This window comes from Archocentrus centrarchus, chromosome 2, assembly GCF_007364275.1.
Source record: "Archocentrus centrarchus isolate MPI-CPG fArcCen1 chromosome 2, fArcCen1, whole genome shotgun sequence".
NCBI lineage: Eukaryota > Metazoa > Chordata > Actinopteri > Cichliformes > Cichlidae > Archocentrus > Archocentrus centrarchus.
The window spans coordinates 9,344,659-9,359,931 of record NC_044347.1 but is presented as its reverse complement, the minus strand read 5'-3'; the positions used below and the strand labels follow the sequence as shown (position 1 = coordinate 9,359,931).

Sequence of the window (15,273 nt, the reverse complement as noted above, 5' to 3'; positions counted from 1 at the left end):
GCCAAATCACAACAAACAGTCGCCTCAAGGCTCTTTGTATTGTAGGTAAGACCCTCCATGAATCTCCTCCCATGATAGCAGGCAGGTTGGCTTCTATTATTCGAAACTCCAACTCAGGTACTTTTGTATTGTATGCTTTTGTATGCTTTTGTATTGACAATTCAGCCTCTCAGAGGCGGAGCAACATTTGAAAAACCAGTTTCAGCGTCAGAGTCCAGAAGTGAAACTTCAAGTGAGAGCTGCAAACTGTGTTTGTCTTCAAAGGAGCATCAAACTGAGCTCATCCAGCCTTTCTCAACAGCACAGCAGAGCTTCTGTCCAACACTGGTGAGTACAGATGATCACGATCACCTGTTTTAGAGTCCAGATGTGGATCCTCCTCTCTTTATAATCTGTAAACAAACTGCAATTCAACATGGGGTGGGGTAGTGGGCAGGGGCGGACTGGCATACCGGGGATTTCCCCGGTGGGCCGATGGGTTAGTGGGCCGCCGGGCCGCCGGCTGTTTAACTCAGTCCGTGGAGGAGCCATTGCCGCGCACTGCGGCCCCGGCCCATAGTCACGCTGCTGTTTAACGGTGCCTATTACCTCTCCCCCGCTCCAGTCAGGCAAATCTGCTTAGCGCGCGGCCGCGGAATGAGCCCGTAAACACATGAACGAGCATGCCGGCCAGCTGATGCGGGCTGACGGCATGCAGCGGAGATCAGAAAAAAAAATCTTGTCCCAGAAAATCCGGGCCGGACTACGAAAACATACAGCAGCTGTGTCACTTATTAATACAAGTAGTCACGAACTGGAAAAGCCTTGTCCATACTAATGCCACATTAATTACATCTCCCTGTTTGTATCCCATGAGTGACAAGTCAAGAGAGAGACGACAGTTGCACACTGACACTGCTGAGGGGGTCTAACTCATCATGTGATCCCTCCGCGACACTGTTGACACTACTGAAACGTGAAAAAATAAGTCCGCATTGCCATAAAGATGCACTAATGCCAGCTACTAATATCATTAATTATTGCTTTTGTATTAGTATTATTACTGATTGTGTAGTTGTTCTTTAGGCCTATTAATTCAATTAACAATTACTAATTATTTATAGGCTGAAAGTGAATCTGATGATTCTACAGAGAGAGATGTGACTCAAGAGGAAGACCTAGATGCCCATCAATCAGAGATTGAGTATTTCACCAGACCCAAACCAGAGACATTAGACCTTTTTCTCTTTCACAACAGCACCTTGAGGCTTCATGCTCATGGCTACTCAGACAGATGTCCTAAAGATGCTACAGAGTGATAAAATTATAGATGGTGTAGCAGAAAAGAGTCGGTTGCTGCAGAGGTTACTCACTGAGTGAACAATGTAGGTTTCAGTAGCTTTCCAGTTGTTTTTCCCCTGTATTTTGTCAGGGTCAAGTTGTTAAGTTTGTTAGTTATTTTGTTATGTCATATTATTGTATTATTGTAATCATATTATTGCTGGAAGTAATATTGTGCATATGACAATAAAAGTCATATACACTACATGCCATGTATAGATTCATATACAGTATACACACACACACACACACACACACATACAGATATATATATATATATATATATATATATATATATATATATATATATATATATATATATAGTGGGCCAGTCTGTCAGGAACTCCCGGGCCACTTTTTCTCCCAGTCCGCCCCTGGCAGTGGGGGTTTCCCCACCTCTAGTCTGCACCTCTTGCTAAATTCTTTTTTTTATACAAATATCAAAATCATTGTCGCTCTTCTTTTCAACATTAAAATCAGACACTTCCATCAGTCCTGATCTGTGCCAGCACAGATGATGCTGTTGAGCCAGATCCATGGGATTATAGCTCTCATAAGTTCTTCAAAAGAACTATTTTTCTTTTAGATTTGGGGATATAATATGGGAGACCTTAGAGGTGAAGAAAACCTTGGTTGGGTTTAGTTCCAGTAACTGGGCTAAAAGCCAAAAATGTTGTTTCACTCAACAACAACACAACAAGAGTGAGGAGGCAAAAAAGTCCAGCATTTTCTTAGTTTCTATTGGCCAGCACCACATATAAAACACCAGGAACACGACCACACAGTAACGGGAAAAACGCCAGCAAATATGTGAGCTGTCATAATGTTGAGTGAATGGGTGGGACTCAAAACGCAGGATTCTGAAAAGCAGTTCACAAGTTTATTGTCCGATCCGGGTTATAGGGCTGAACAGGGGAATCTCCAGATCCAGAGGGGGTTCGCTCTCCAAACAGGTCACTCCTCTCACTCTTGCCTCGCTCAGGGGAAAACACACACAATACGGGTGGCCGCTGAATATCGTAGACAGAAGAGCAGGTGAGTGATAGCAATAAGTTCTACAGTGCAAGCAGTTAACCAGGAGCCAATTACTGATGTGACTTGACTGACAATCCTGCACTGACTGAATGACTCGCTGCTGCTTAAGAAGCCACAGCAAAGCGAACTAATGAGCCACAGGTGTGCACATCCTCTCCAGGTGTGCAATCAGCTCCCAGGAACCCCGTCTCCGGTACACCAAGCAGGACACCAACGTGACACATACCACTGAGGAGAGGGAGAGAGCAAGAAAAGGAGAACAGAGCACCAATCTAAGCGAACAGGCCCTGACAGTGATCCACTTATGCAGATTTGTTAAGTTTCTGGAGATTATTACTATTACTATTACTGTGTAACCCGCTGCATTTATGGCTACTTTTTCACTACTGTTTTTAAATATATCAGCGAGAGAATAACAACCATTGTCTCAATATAATGATCATAGCATCATAATGGAGGGAGATTGCAGGAACTATCACAGTGGATGAGAGGGAATGAACAAAGAAGTGACAAATGTGCATGCATCCATAAAAAAGCTGACCTCTTGTGCAGGTTAGTTACATTTCTGGGGAGGTGAACATCAGGTTATGCCATAAGTTACAGTGTAGATTTCCTGCAGAAGTCTAAAAAAGACTGCAAGAGACTGAATCTGCCCGCACCTCTCAAAGCAGACACTTTTGCATGCCTGAGGGCACGTTAAACTGTTTGTATTGTTACGGTTGATAAACTTTCCCATCCAGCAGTCCTGATCTGTGACGCTGCAGATCCGGATCCTGCTCCATGTATGTCAAAAAGGGCGAAGTGCTGCTCTCGACAGGAAAGAAGAAAAAGTTCGTCATCAAAGCAGACAGTTTACTTAGAATCTACTGCTGAGGGATAGTTTATTATTTTTAAATGTCAGCATTTTGTGCTGTTGAAGTTTAAAGATGATTCCACATAAATATAGAAGTTAATGGTACAGCTGGACAAACAGCTGAGAGAGGAAGGAGGAGTTTATTCTGGCAAGTTAAACTGTTTGTATTGTTAGTTGTTAGTCTGAGGAGGAAAACATGAGACTGACAATCCTGCTCACAATGATGTCACTGAGAGAAAGAGTCATATTCTGTGTGACACTGAGTGTTTAGAGCAGTCTGAGCTTTTGGTCATGTTTAACATGAACATCCACCACTGGAACAGGAGATATGTGACAGGAAAGAAGGGAAAGCAGAATAGGTCCACTTTAAATAGAATTCAAACTGAATCTGAACTCAAATCAGTTTCTTTTCTTTCTCACTCAGAGTGCAGACATGTCTGCTGCCAGCTGTCTTCTATCTGAAGATCAGTTTCTGTGCTCCATCTGTCTGGATGTGTTCACTGCTCCAGTCACCACACCATGTGGACACAACTTCTGCAAAACATGCATCACTCAGTACTGGGAGGATAATTCCCATACAGGTGTCCTCTGTGTAAGAAGGAGTTCTACACCAGACCTGAGCTGCACATCAACACTTTCATCTCTGAGATGGTTGCTCAGTTCAGACGTGAAGCTCAGCAGAAAGCCAGCAGCAGCAGCTCAGAGCAACAAGCTGCCAAACCAGGAGAAGTTCCCTGTGACGTCTGCACTGGAACCAAACTGAAGGCCCTGAAGTCCTGCCTGGTGTGTCTGGCCCTCCTACTGTCACACTCACCTGGAGCCTCATCTGACAATGAAAGGTCTGAAAAGACATCAGCTGATCAATCCTAAGGAGAACCTGGAAGGCAGGATGTGCATGAAGCACGATAACCTCTGGAGCTGTTCTGTAAGACCGACCAGATATTTATCTGTGTGCTCTGCTCTGTTGTAGACCACAAGACTCATGAGTTTGTTCCTCTGAGAGAAGAATATGAAGGAAAGAAGGCAGAACTGGGGAAGACTGAGGCTGAAATTCAACAGATGATCCAGAAGAGACGACTGAAGCTTGAGGAGATCAAAGAGTCGGTGAAGATGAGTAAAGATGCTGCAGACAGAGAGAAAGCAGAAGGTGTTCAGGTCTTCACTGCTCTGAAGGAGTCTGTTGACAGAGGCCTGAACGAGCTCATAAAGCAGATCGAAGACAAACAGGAAACAACAGAGAAACAGGCTGAAGGTTTCATCAAAGATCTGGAACAGGAAATCTCTGAGCTGATGAAGAGAAGCTCTGAGGTGGAGCAGCTCTCACGCTCTAAAGACCACCTCCACCTCCTCCAGAGTTCTCATCCCTGAAAGATGCTCCACCACCAAAGACTGGACAGAGGTCAGCATCCACCCATCATCATACTGAGGGGGACTGTGGTGAAAGCTGTGGTGAGAGCTGTGGATCAGCTGAAGGAGACACTCAGGAAAACATGAAGAAGCTGTTTGAGGCTGAGCTGAAGATGATCCAGCAGTATGCAGTGGATGTGACTCTTGATCCTGATACAGCAAATCCTAAACTCATCCTGTCTGATGATGGGAAAACAAGTTCACTGTGGTGATGAGAAGAAGAATCTTCCAGACAACCCAGAGAGATTTTCTAAACGTCTTGGTGTTTTAGGAAATCAGAGTTTCGCTTCAGGCAGATTTTACTTTGAGGTTCAGGTTAAAGAAAAGACTAAATGGTTTTTAGGAGTGGCCACAGAGTCAGTCAACAGGAAGGACGCATCACACGCAGTCCTGAGAATGGTTTACTGGACTGTAGCAGGAAATGAAATATTGTGAAGCTTTTGATGACCCTCAAGTCCGTCTCTCTCTTTCAGTCTCGTCCTGAGAAGGTGGGGGTGTTTGTGGATTATGAGGAGGGTCTGGTCTCCTTTTATGATGTAGGTGATGCAGCTCTATCTACTCCTTTACTGGCTGCTCCTTCACTGAAGAAACTCCACCCATTCTTCTGTCCAGGTGGTAATGCTGGTGGTAAAAACTCTGCTCCTCTGATCATCTGTCCTAGTCAATCAATCAGTCTGATGTGTTTCCATGGTGAAATTGGATTAATTACAGATTAATCTCAACATTTAAGCCGACACAGAGAAGAAGTCCTAAAAACAGAATTGAGCAACTGCAGCTGCTGATGAAGACCATGAGATACGGTCAGAAGCTGCAGAACAAGCAGTAAGCTGAGCTTTAGTTGATGTTTTGTTAAAGTGTTTTCAAGTTGAAGAAAATGATCCATTTGAGGAAGTCCAGTGTGAGAAAGTAGAAACTCTCCTTTTCTTTTCTTTCAGTGTTTAAAGGCACAGACATTAAAGCAGATACTGTATACAGATATGAGTACAAATGTACTGTTAATATTTGATTCTTTTCATTCAGCTGGTGTTAAAGATCAGAAACAGGATGGAGAAACTGTTTCTGCTGTTTTAACATGTACAACACGCTTGTTCACAATGACATAAATAAAAATATGAACTTTTATTGTCTCCTTTGATGGTTCATTATTATCATTATGGTTCCTCTCTGATGTTCAGCTGCATTAAGATGACTGCTGGAAATGTAAATGCAGCACTTTGAGTGAACATCCAGCAGAGGGCGCTCTGAGCCAGGCCAGCTCAGTCTCTGCTGTGCTTTATTGAAATCATTTAAACCGGTGTGTGTGTTTGATTAGTGATTATTGAGCTCATCAGAGCTGCTTCAGTGTGTCACTCTGAGAGTTTCTCTTTATTCCAGCTTCTCTCTCATCACATGTTGGCTTTATTTTGTTCTTATTTCCTCTGCTCCTCTTTTATCACTCTTTAAATCAAAATCAGCAAAATCAGCATGTGTGTGTTTGTGAGGCCGCTGTGGAGCTCACAGTCATTTTCTTCCACAGGACGAGTCAGCCGTGGATCCCTCAGCTCAGGGTTTCAGGCTGTGCACCTCTGGATGTGGACTCTGTACATCTGCACACAGCTGCACATAAAGCTGGGCAGATTAAGTGGCTGCATGCCAATGTATCCTTGGGGAAGATACTTAACCGCAAGTGTGAATGTTAGATAATAAAAAGCACCTAGCTTAGTTAATCATGGAAGTTCTTGTATGAATGGGTGTGAATGGAATAAATGTAAACATGTTGTATAAGTGCTTTGAGTGCTCAAAACAGAGTAGAAAAGCTCTATATAAGAACTAGTTCATTTACCATTTCTGGATATCAGCTACCTTGTTGTCTACCTGCCTTTTTCAGAGATGGTGGTTGATGATTGTCTGTGTGTGTCTATTTGACTTTTGTGGTTTTATATTTCAGTGTGATCCAGCGTTGGGAGTTACATGAAGCATAACTGGTGTAAGGAGGACTGAGTTTAGATTCACAGCTCTCTGTTTCAGTGATTTTGTAGCGTCAGGTGTTTGTACACAGGATCCTCATCAGTCCAGCAAACCACCTCCCTCATGGTATCAAAGCTTCCCTAATCTAACATGAAGGTCAATAAAACCCGACCTGAGGAACTGAGCTGTTCCGTACCTCCTCGTCTCCTCCATCCTCCGGCCTGTGACCTCCTCCTCCTCCTCTATAAAGTCTCCAGTCCTTCAGGTCTCACACACAAACATTTGAGTGCTATTCCAAATGGATTTCCCAAAAGGAAAAACCACACTGAGTGGAAGAAGGTACTTGCTTCCATATTTCAGTTCCAGCGCAGCTTGTTCTTTATTGAGACCAAATTCATGGAGTCATCATGTTTGAGATCTCCTGACAGTGACTGAAAAGTCAGTCATAGATCGAGAAGCAGCCAGATGTGTGCAGCTGAGCTCCTCCTGTAGATAAAACCCTCTGAGGTGGATGTTTGGGATCTGATTGGCTGTATTACAGCTGATCTGTGGGGTCAGAGTGTTTAGTTTATAAGGTCCACAGTGACTCTGCATAAATGCTCAAACACATCCTGTGGATCACTGATCTGCTATTAGAAAATGTTTTGATTACAGCTTCATGCATGTGGCACACCATAATGTGTGGTCACATGTGGTTTAATGTTGTGGTATTGTGCATATTTTGTTTAGAATTTTTTTAAATTAGGGACTTAGTTTTGTAATTTTTAAGATAAGTGTAATGCTATCCCAAGTTACGCTACAAAGAGGCACCATCACCCTGGTGAGATGGTTTAGTGTGGCTTCAGCTACCGTCCTCAGACTCTGCAGAAGCGGGAGAGGGAAACATGCTGCTCTCGTCCATCTCATCACTTTCTTGATTTTTTTCAGGTTAGTAAATAATAAAAATCACACGTGTTCCATATATTTGGCATAATAATTAACGGTAAAACCCGATCAGTAGTTCATCTGAATGGAATATTTATTTATGTTTATTGTGTGCTTTAAGAAACATGCTGCCAAGACAGGAGGAGCTAGCTTACCTTAGCTCACACCTGTACCTGTGTGCGGCAGTTATGATTGTTTTTCTAAACTTAAGGTTTCTTTTGTTTGTAATGATTGTACACATATCAAAGTTAATGAGTTGACAGAGACTGTTCTGTGTACCTGTGGAATTCCCCACCTTGGAATGATTTCTCACAGGAAGGCTGTGGCCACTGCACCTGCATCTTGTTTGCTAGGAGGGAAAACTTCTACCCATGTCAGCAATCATCAAGCAATACTTTTTACCTCCACGTGGTTTTAGCTCCATGAAACCTATTTGTAGATGATCCAACAGCTTTTCCAGACATGAATCCTTGTACCAAGATTCTTACCAAGAACTGCAAAATGTTTGAGTAAGTCTGAAAGCCCTTTGTGAGCCAATAAGGTTATATTTGTTGTACCATCCCTAAATTGATCCTTCCCATGTGTCAGTTTAGCATAATGAGGTGAAAAGAAATGTTAGAGGAGGTATATCACTGGGACCATAGGAGCCCTCACCTGGTGTTTCCATACCCGTTTCTCCTCTGGGGTGGCCCTGCTCTGGACTGGCTGTAAATGTGTGTTAGCAGATGAAGTTAGTGTGGTTCTGATGTTACTGCTGTGGTCTGGTTCCACATTCTGTTCAGATGCTGTCTCTGCTGCTGCATCTGGACTCGCCTAAAGAAACAGAGTCTGGGTTAGTGTGCGTTTCACACTGATATTTGGTGAGTAAAAAGGCATCCAGCACAGCAGCCACAGGTTTGCGATGTGCAGTGGATTTGCCTGAATCAGTGAAAAACTGTTGTTTCCATAATGTGCCAAAATCATGTACCACCCCATGTGCATATCTAGAATCAGTGTAAATGTGAGTGTGGTAGTAAGGGAATTTTGCATGCTTGTGCTAATGCTACAAGTTGAGCAGCTTGAGCTGAATAGTGAGGTGGTAATGAGCCTGATGCTAGAATGTTATGTTCTGTGACCACTGCACATCCTACTTGACTTTAACTGGTGGGTTGCGTGATGCCGAATCATCCACAAAGACCACCAGATCAGAGTCAGCCAGCGGTGAGTGCTGCAGGTCGGCCTTTTAGCTGCTGTTACTGCTCACAGGTAAAGAAGAAGCTCTGCTGCTACTGAGTCCAGGTAGAATGAGAAATATGCTCCTGGAACAAAACACAGGTCATGAATCCACGCTTTTGGTCCACTGTGTGGGTGAATGGTTTGTCAGGATTTGGTAGTCACAGAGTTGGTTTTGTCTGTGTCATCAGTCCACTGTAGTCTGTTATCAGCAGTCAGTCCCTCCCATGTTTCATCGCTGACAGTGGAGCCTCTCGCACAGCATAGTCGGGTATCCACCGGCAGCAGTGTGACATCATGCCAAAAAAATTAGTCATTTTTTTATTTGTTTGTGGTTTTAGAATATATTGAATCACTGCAACCCTTTTGGAGAGAGGACTTACTGTCTGACATGATCACGTGTCCCAGATAGGTGACTTTCTCTGAAGCCCACCATAACTTGTAGAGGCTCATCTTGTGTAATTCCCCCGAAGCACAGCCAGACACAAGTGTTTCCTCAAACTGATGAATTTATTAAAAATGCAGCACGTGAAAACTGAATAAAACAGACAAAATAACAATGAACTCTTATTGAATAACAAAAGCAGGTACATACCTCGTTGGCTGTGTGTTTACAAAAGGAATTAGGCTTAATTTCTTCCCTTTAGCCTCTTTTCTCTCCTCTGCCAAACTGACCATAATCTTGCAGCATTACTCCTACGGGCCTTCTTTTAACCTTTTTACACCCTCTGGTGGTGACAGGTAGTACTACACATAATAAACCCAAAGGAAACACTAGAAAAGATTAGATATAAAATAAAATGTGTCAGTTACACCTTGTGACTGTTCAACAGCACTTTTGTGTTGGTCTTGCAGGTCTGCTTAGAAGGAGAGCAGATCATTAAATCACCAACATCTGCAACAATGTCGGCTCCTCCGGAGGGATAAAAGGTTTTCTTTCAGAGCACCGTTAAACATCATCTTGCTTCTTGTTCAGCCTTTGAAAGAGAAACATGAGGAATGTTCTCACAGAGGCTTAAAAAAAAGCAGCTCATCAGTGAGAATCTCTAAGGCTGCACATTTATCTTCTGTCCCAGATACACTATCTATCCACACCATTTCAGTTTCTGCCTCTCCATGCACCACTTTCCTTCCTACTCTTCATCAGCTCCCTCAAACACGTGCACTCTTAGTGAGTCTTCTTTCACGTAAATAGATCTGTGTGTTGTTGTGCTTCATCAGTTCATCACAAACTCTAAATGCAGAGGTCTGTTGAAGTCTCCACTCATGCATACAGCAGGGAATCTGACTCGTAACATTTCCAACAGTTTGTTCACTTGTTTAACAATCTTTCCCCGACACAATCAACTAGTTTACACATAAATCTGCATCCAACAAGTTGAGAGGACAGCAATCTGACACCATAACCAATGAGCAGTTAATAAATACACAGTTTTACAGCAGACATGCATCCTTCAGAGATCCATTCAGTCTTCACACTGTAAATCTGTTCAGTGCTTAGTTTTAATATATTAACCACTGAGCTTATTGACTGATCACTGATTCAGAAGCAGCAGCCTGGAGAGTTAGTGTCTGTGAGCAGTGGAAAAACTCAGAGTTTGGTAACAGGTGTGTCTGTCAGGCTTTTCAGTTTTAGCAGTGATGAGAGATATGGCCGTGTTTATGAGTGTAAGCTGCTCTTCATTGCCTGTGTAGTGTGTGGCTACACAGCGTTCTCTGTGTGTGTGTGTGTTATTTTCATCTTGTTGTGATGCTCGAGGACCCTTCCCCTTCTCAGCCTCCACCCTGAGTCAGTCAGCCTCAGTTTCCTGCATTCAAGGATCATCTTTAATCCATCATCGTTTCCCCCTCCTCTCTGCTGCTGTCTGCTTCTCCCACATGCTGCAGGAGTTCAGGTCATGTGGGGTGTTGCTTCAGTTTAGTCTTCTTGTGTTCCTCAGTCTCTTCTTTTAGCTCCATGTGTGGCAAATCTCAGCCTCAGACGATCTAGTCAAGTCCAGCTGTACACACTGCATGTGTACAGGAAGTTTGTGGTCTGGGGGCATCTCTCCATCTATGCTTTGAATGCATTTCCATCAGGCAGTTTAAATAGTCCATGGCTGCCTCAGTTTCCTGTTCCACAAAAGTTTAATCTCTGTGGCCACACGGTGGTGAAGTTGCTACACAGCGTGATTCCAGTGGTTGTAAATGCTGCTGGTCTCCCTGTAAGCCTGGGGGTGATATCGTTGTCTGGCCACTTGTTGTTGACTTGTGTTGAGATGGTTTGTCCTCACTTTCAAATAATCAGTCTTTATCTCAGTTGCTGTTGATTTAAATTCCACCAGAAAAGATTTGAGTTGGACCACAAACTCCTCACTGTCCTCTTTGGGGTCTGGAGGGTGTTTTTGTGGTCAATGAGCCAAAACTTTGAGACCCACGACCTCAAGCATGAGCACTGAGGTGATGCTGTCATCCAAACTGTTCATTCCTCCATGGAGAAAAATGAGTTTCCCAATCTGTTCACATGAGGGGACGTTGATGTCAGTGCCGTCTCTCTGGGAGTGTCTTGTGTGCGCTGGTTGATGTTGAAGCTTGTTTTTGAGGGTTGGTGGAGGTGACGTGTGGAGTATTTAGCCAAATCTGCCCTGGTGTAGGTCTGGTGATGTTGATGGTGTTGCTGTGTCTCATTTTCATTGGTCTGTCATTTTGACACAGACGTTTAATTAATATAATTTTTCATCCCTGCCTGTCACACTTTCTCTCCCTGATTCCTGCTCTGTCCTGCGATAAGAAAACAAAATCAATCTTCATTAAACAGCACATACTTATTTCCTTTTAATTAATTTACTTTCTCCTCGTCTTCATTTTCTCTTTTTTCCCTCTTTTTTTTTTGTTGCATTTACGTTTTACTGAAATACACGTTAATCTCAGAGAGCCGATCTCTAGATTGTCAGCTGTCAGGATCTCGTCTCCCCAATAATTTACTCAGAGCTAAAGTGCTCTTTCAGACTCACTGAGTCCAGCTGCATTTTTTCTGGATCAACATGGAAGCAGAAAAGATCACCTGAGAAATCTCATCTCTCATCATCAAGACTGTTCTGGAAAAAAATAAGTTGAGCTCTGAAACAAACTGATTTTCTGATATTTGCTGAAAGAAATCTTTGCAAAGGGATCAATGTAGCATGAACAGGCTTCAGCACTGACAAAAGGTAAAATAATAACAGCTCCTTTGTGCTCACAGTGTGGATACAATCTTGTTCTGTTAGCTGTGGGGAGTTTCAGCTCCCACCATCAGCATGATAATGACCTGAATCATGGACACGGCTTACATTTTAATTCTTTTGTTCACACTCAGTCTTTGTACAAGAAAATTACAATTACATGTCCACAAAGGTTATTAGAGATGAAACACAACATTAGCATCTGATTGAGACGCTCCATCAGCCGTCTCTGGTCCTCAGACCACATTTTTTCAGTGACTTCCTTAAAGTTGCATCTTAACGCAAACTATTCATTAATTAATGTATTTATTTTGAGCTGTCTTTTATTTCTATTATTATTATTAATGTTGGTTTGACAAACAGTGACAGACTCAGGTCTGAGTCTCTGCTGCTTTCTGTTTCCTGTTGATCTCCGCCTGTGTGGGTGTGGTGTCATGAGTCAGGATGCTCTGCATGTCTTTGGTCTTCTAATAACTGGGGCAGAAGTTACACAAACATGAACATTTTAAAAATCCTTCCAGGTTTCATGTGTCTCTGTGGTCTGACTAACTTTGCTCTTGTTCTGGGAAACTGAAGAATGAAACCCAAACAGAAATGAGTCTGTTTGGCTTGTTGTTTCAGTCACTTGATGGTGCAGCTTTAGAGCAGAACAGTGTTTGAGCAGTCAAACCAAACTGAGGGCAAAGATTTCCCTTCAGCTTTTCAACCTGCTCAATGTGACTGAAATGTAAACACATACAGGTCCATGAGGGAGAGGCAGAAACTCAGCTGAGACGATGTTTGAATGTTTCCTGGTAAATTCACACAGTGAAGAGTCACTGCTGAACCACTGGAGGAAGAGGCGGAGCAACATCTGAAAGAACTTCAGCTTCAAAACCCACAAGTGAAAGTTAAAGTAGGAACTGCAGCTCAGAGATGTGTTTGTCTTCAAAGGAGCATCAAAGTGAGCTCATCCTCGTCCTCAACAGCAGAGCTTCTGTCCAACACTGGTGAGTAAGGATGATCACGATCACCTGTTTTAGAGTCCAAACTCCTCCTCTCTTTAATATAAATATGCAGTTTATATAAAGATGCAGTGCTTAAAATTCACATCCACACTCCTGAGTGAGCAGATCAGTCTGATGTCATTCTTTGTGTCATTCACAGTTAGAGCCTGAAGTCCAAGATGCTGTAAAACACAGAGCCGAGTCATTTTCACACATTTATTCACTCAAAGTCTCAAAGTCTGCTGCTGATCTCAGTAAATCTCAGTCTCCTCCTTCTTGTACGGATGTGGGTCAAAGTCATCAAAGCAGACAGTTTACTTAGAATCTACTGCAGAGGGATAGTTATTATTTTTAAATGTCAGCATTTTGTGCTGTTGAAGTTTGAGATGATTCCACATTAAATACTGAAGTTAATGGCACAGCTGACCAAACAGCTGAGAGAGGAAGGACGAATTAATTCTGGCACGTTAAACTGTTTGTATTATTAGTTTGATTGGATCCACTGAGTCTGAGGAGGAAAACATGAGACTGACAATCCTGCTCACAATGATGTCACAGAGAGAAAGAGTCATATTCTGTGTGACACTGAGTGTTTAGAGCAGTCTGAGCTTTGGTCATGTTTAACATGAACATCCACCACTGGAACAGGAGATATGTGACAGGAAAGAAGGGAAAGCAGAATAGGTCCACTTTAAATAGAATTCAAACTGAATCTGAACTCAAATCAGTTTCTTTTCTTTCTCACTCAGAGTGCAGACATGTCTGCTGCCAGCTGTCTTCTATCTGAAGATCAGTTTCTGTGCTCCATCTGTCTGGATGTGTTCACTGCTCCAGTCACCACACCATGTGGACACAACTTCTGCAGAACATGCATCACTCAGTACTGGGAGGATAAATTCCCATACAAGTGTCCTCTGTGTAAGAAGGAGTTCTACACCAGACCTGAGCTGCACATCAACACTTTCATCTCTGAGATGGTTGCTCAGTTCAAACATGAAGCTCAGCAGAAAGGCCAGGGCCAGCGAACAACAAAAAAAAAAAAAAAGAGAAAAGAAAAGCAGCTCAGAGCAACAAGCTGCAAACCAGGAGAAGTTCCCTGTGACGTCTGCACTGGAACCAAACTGAAGGCCCTGAAGTCCTGCCTGGTGTGTTGACCTCGCTTACTGTCACACTCACCTGAGTGCCTCATCTGACAATGAAAGGCTGAAAAGACATCAGTTCTGATTGATCCTGGAGAAGACGGAAGGCAGGGTGTGCATGAAGCCGATAAACCTCTGGAGCTGTTCTGTAAGACTGGCGACCAGACATGTGTCTGCATGCTTGCTCTGTTGTAGACCACAAGACTCATGAGTTGTTCCTTGATAGAAGAATATGAAGGAAAGAAGGCAGAACTGGGGAAAGACTGAGGCTGAAATTCAACAGATGATCCAGAAGAGACGACTGAAGATTGAGGAGATCAAGAGTCGGTGAAGATGAGTAAGATGCTGCAGACAGAGAGAAAGCAGAGGTGTTCAGGTCTTCACTGCTCTGAAGGAGTCTGTGACAGAGGCCTGAACGAGCTCATAAAGCAGATCGAAGACAACAGGAAACAACAGAGAAACAGGCTGAAGGTTTATCAAAGATCTGGAACAGGAAATCTCTGAGCTGATGAAGAGAAGCTCTGAGGTGAAGCAGTCTCACACTCTAAGGACCACCTCACCTCACTCCAGAGCTTCTCAACCTGAAAGCTGCTCCACCCACCAAGGACTGGACAAGGTCAGCATCCACCATCATTATATGAAGGGACTGTGGTGAGAGCTTTGGTAAAGCTGGGATCAGCTGAAGAAGACACTCAGGAAGAGTTTGAAGAACTGTTGAGCTGATCTGAAGAGGGTCCAGCAGTATGCAGTGGAGTGACTCTTGATCCTGATACAGCAATCTGCTCTCATCCTGTTGTCTGATGATGGAAAACAAGTTCACTGTGGTCTTCAGCTGAAGAAACTTCCAGACAACCCAGATGAGATTTTCTGTAGAGATTGTTGTTTTAGGAAATCAGAGTTTCTCTTAGGCAGATTTTACTTTGAGGTTCAGGTTCAAAGGAAATCCAGCTGGCTTTATAGGAGTGGCCACAGAGTCAGTCAACGGAAGGACCACATCACACAAGTCCTGAAAAAATGGCCTCTGCACTTTAGCACTATATGAAATATTCATGTAGCTTTTGATGATCCTCCGTCATGGTCTCTCTCTTCAGTCTCGTCCTGAGAAGGTGGGGGTGTTTGGGATTATGAGGAGGGTCTGGTCTCCTTTATGATGTAGGTGATGCAGCTCTTATCTACTCCTTACTGGCTGCTGCTTCACGGAGAAACTCCACCCATTCTTCTGTCCTGATGTAATGATGGTGTTATAAAAT

At 43.2% G+C, this 15,273-nt stretch overlaps 1 long non-coding RNA gene across 1 annotated transcript; it reads left to right on the top strand.

Annotated features, from left to right (window-relative positions):
- Positions 1–6,572: 6,572 nt before the first annotated feature.
- LOC115796923 (uncharacterized) lies at positions 6,573–13,883 on the top strand. The gene is made up of 4 exons (XR_004021364.1): positions 6,573–6,901; positions 7,354–7,489; positions 12,640–12,887; positions 13,634–13,883. It is a non-coding gene; the product is annotated as an uncharacterized LOC115796923 (long non-coding RNA).
- Positions 13,884–15,273: the final 1,390 nt, after the last annotated feature.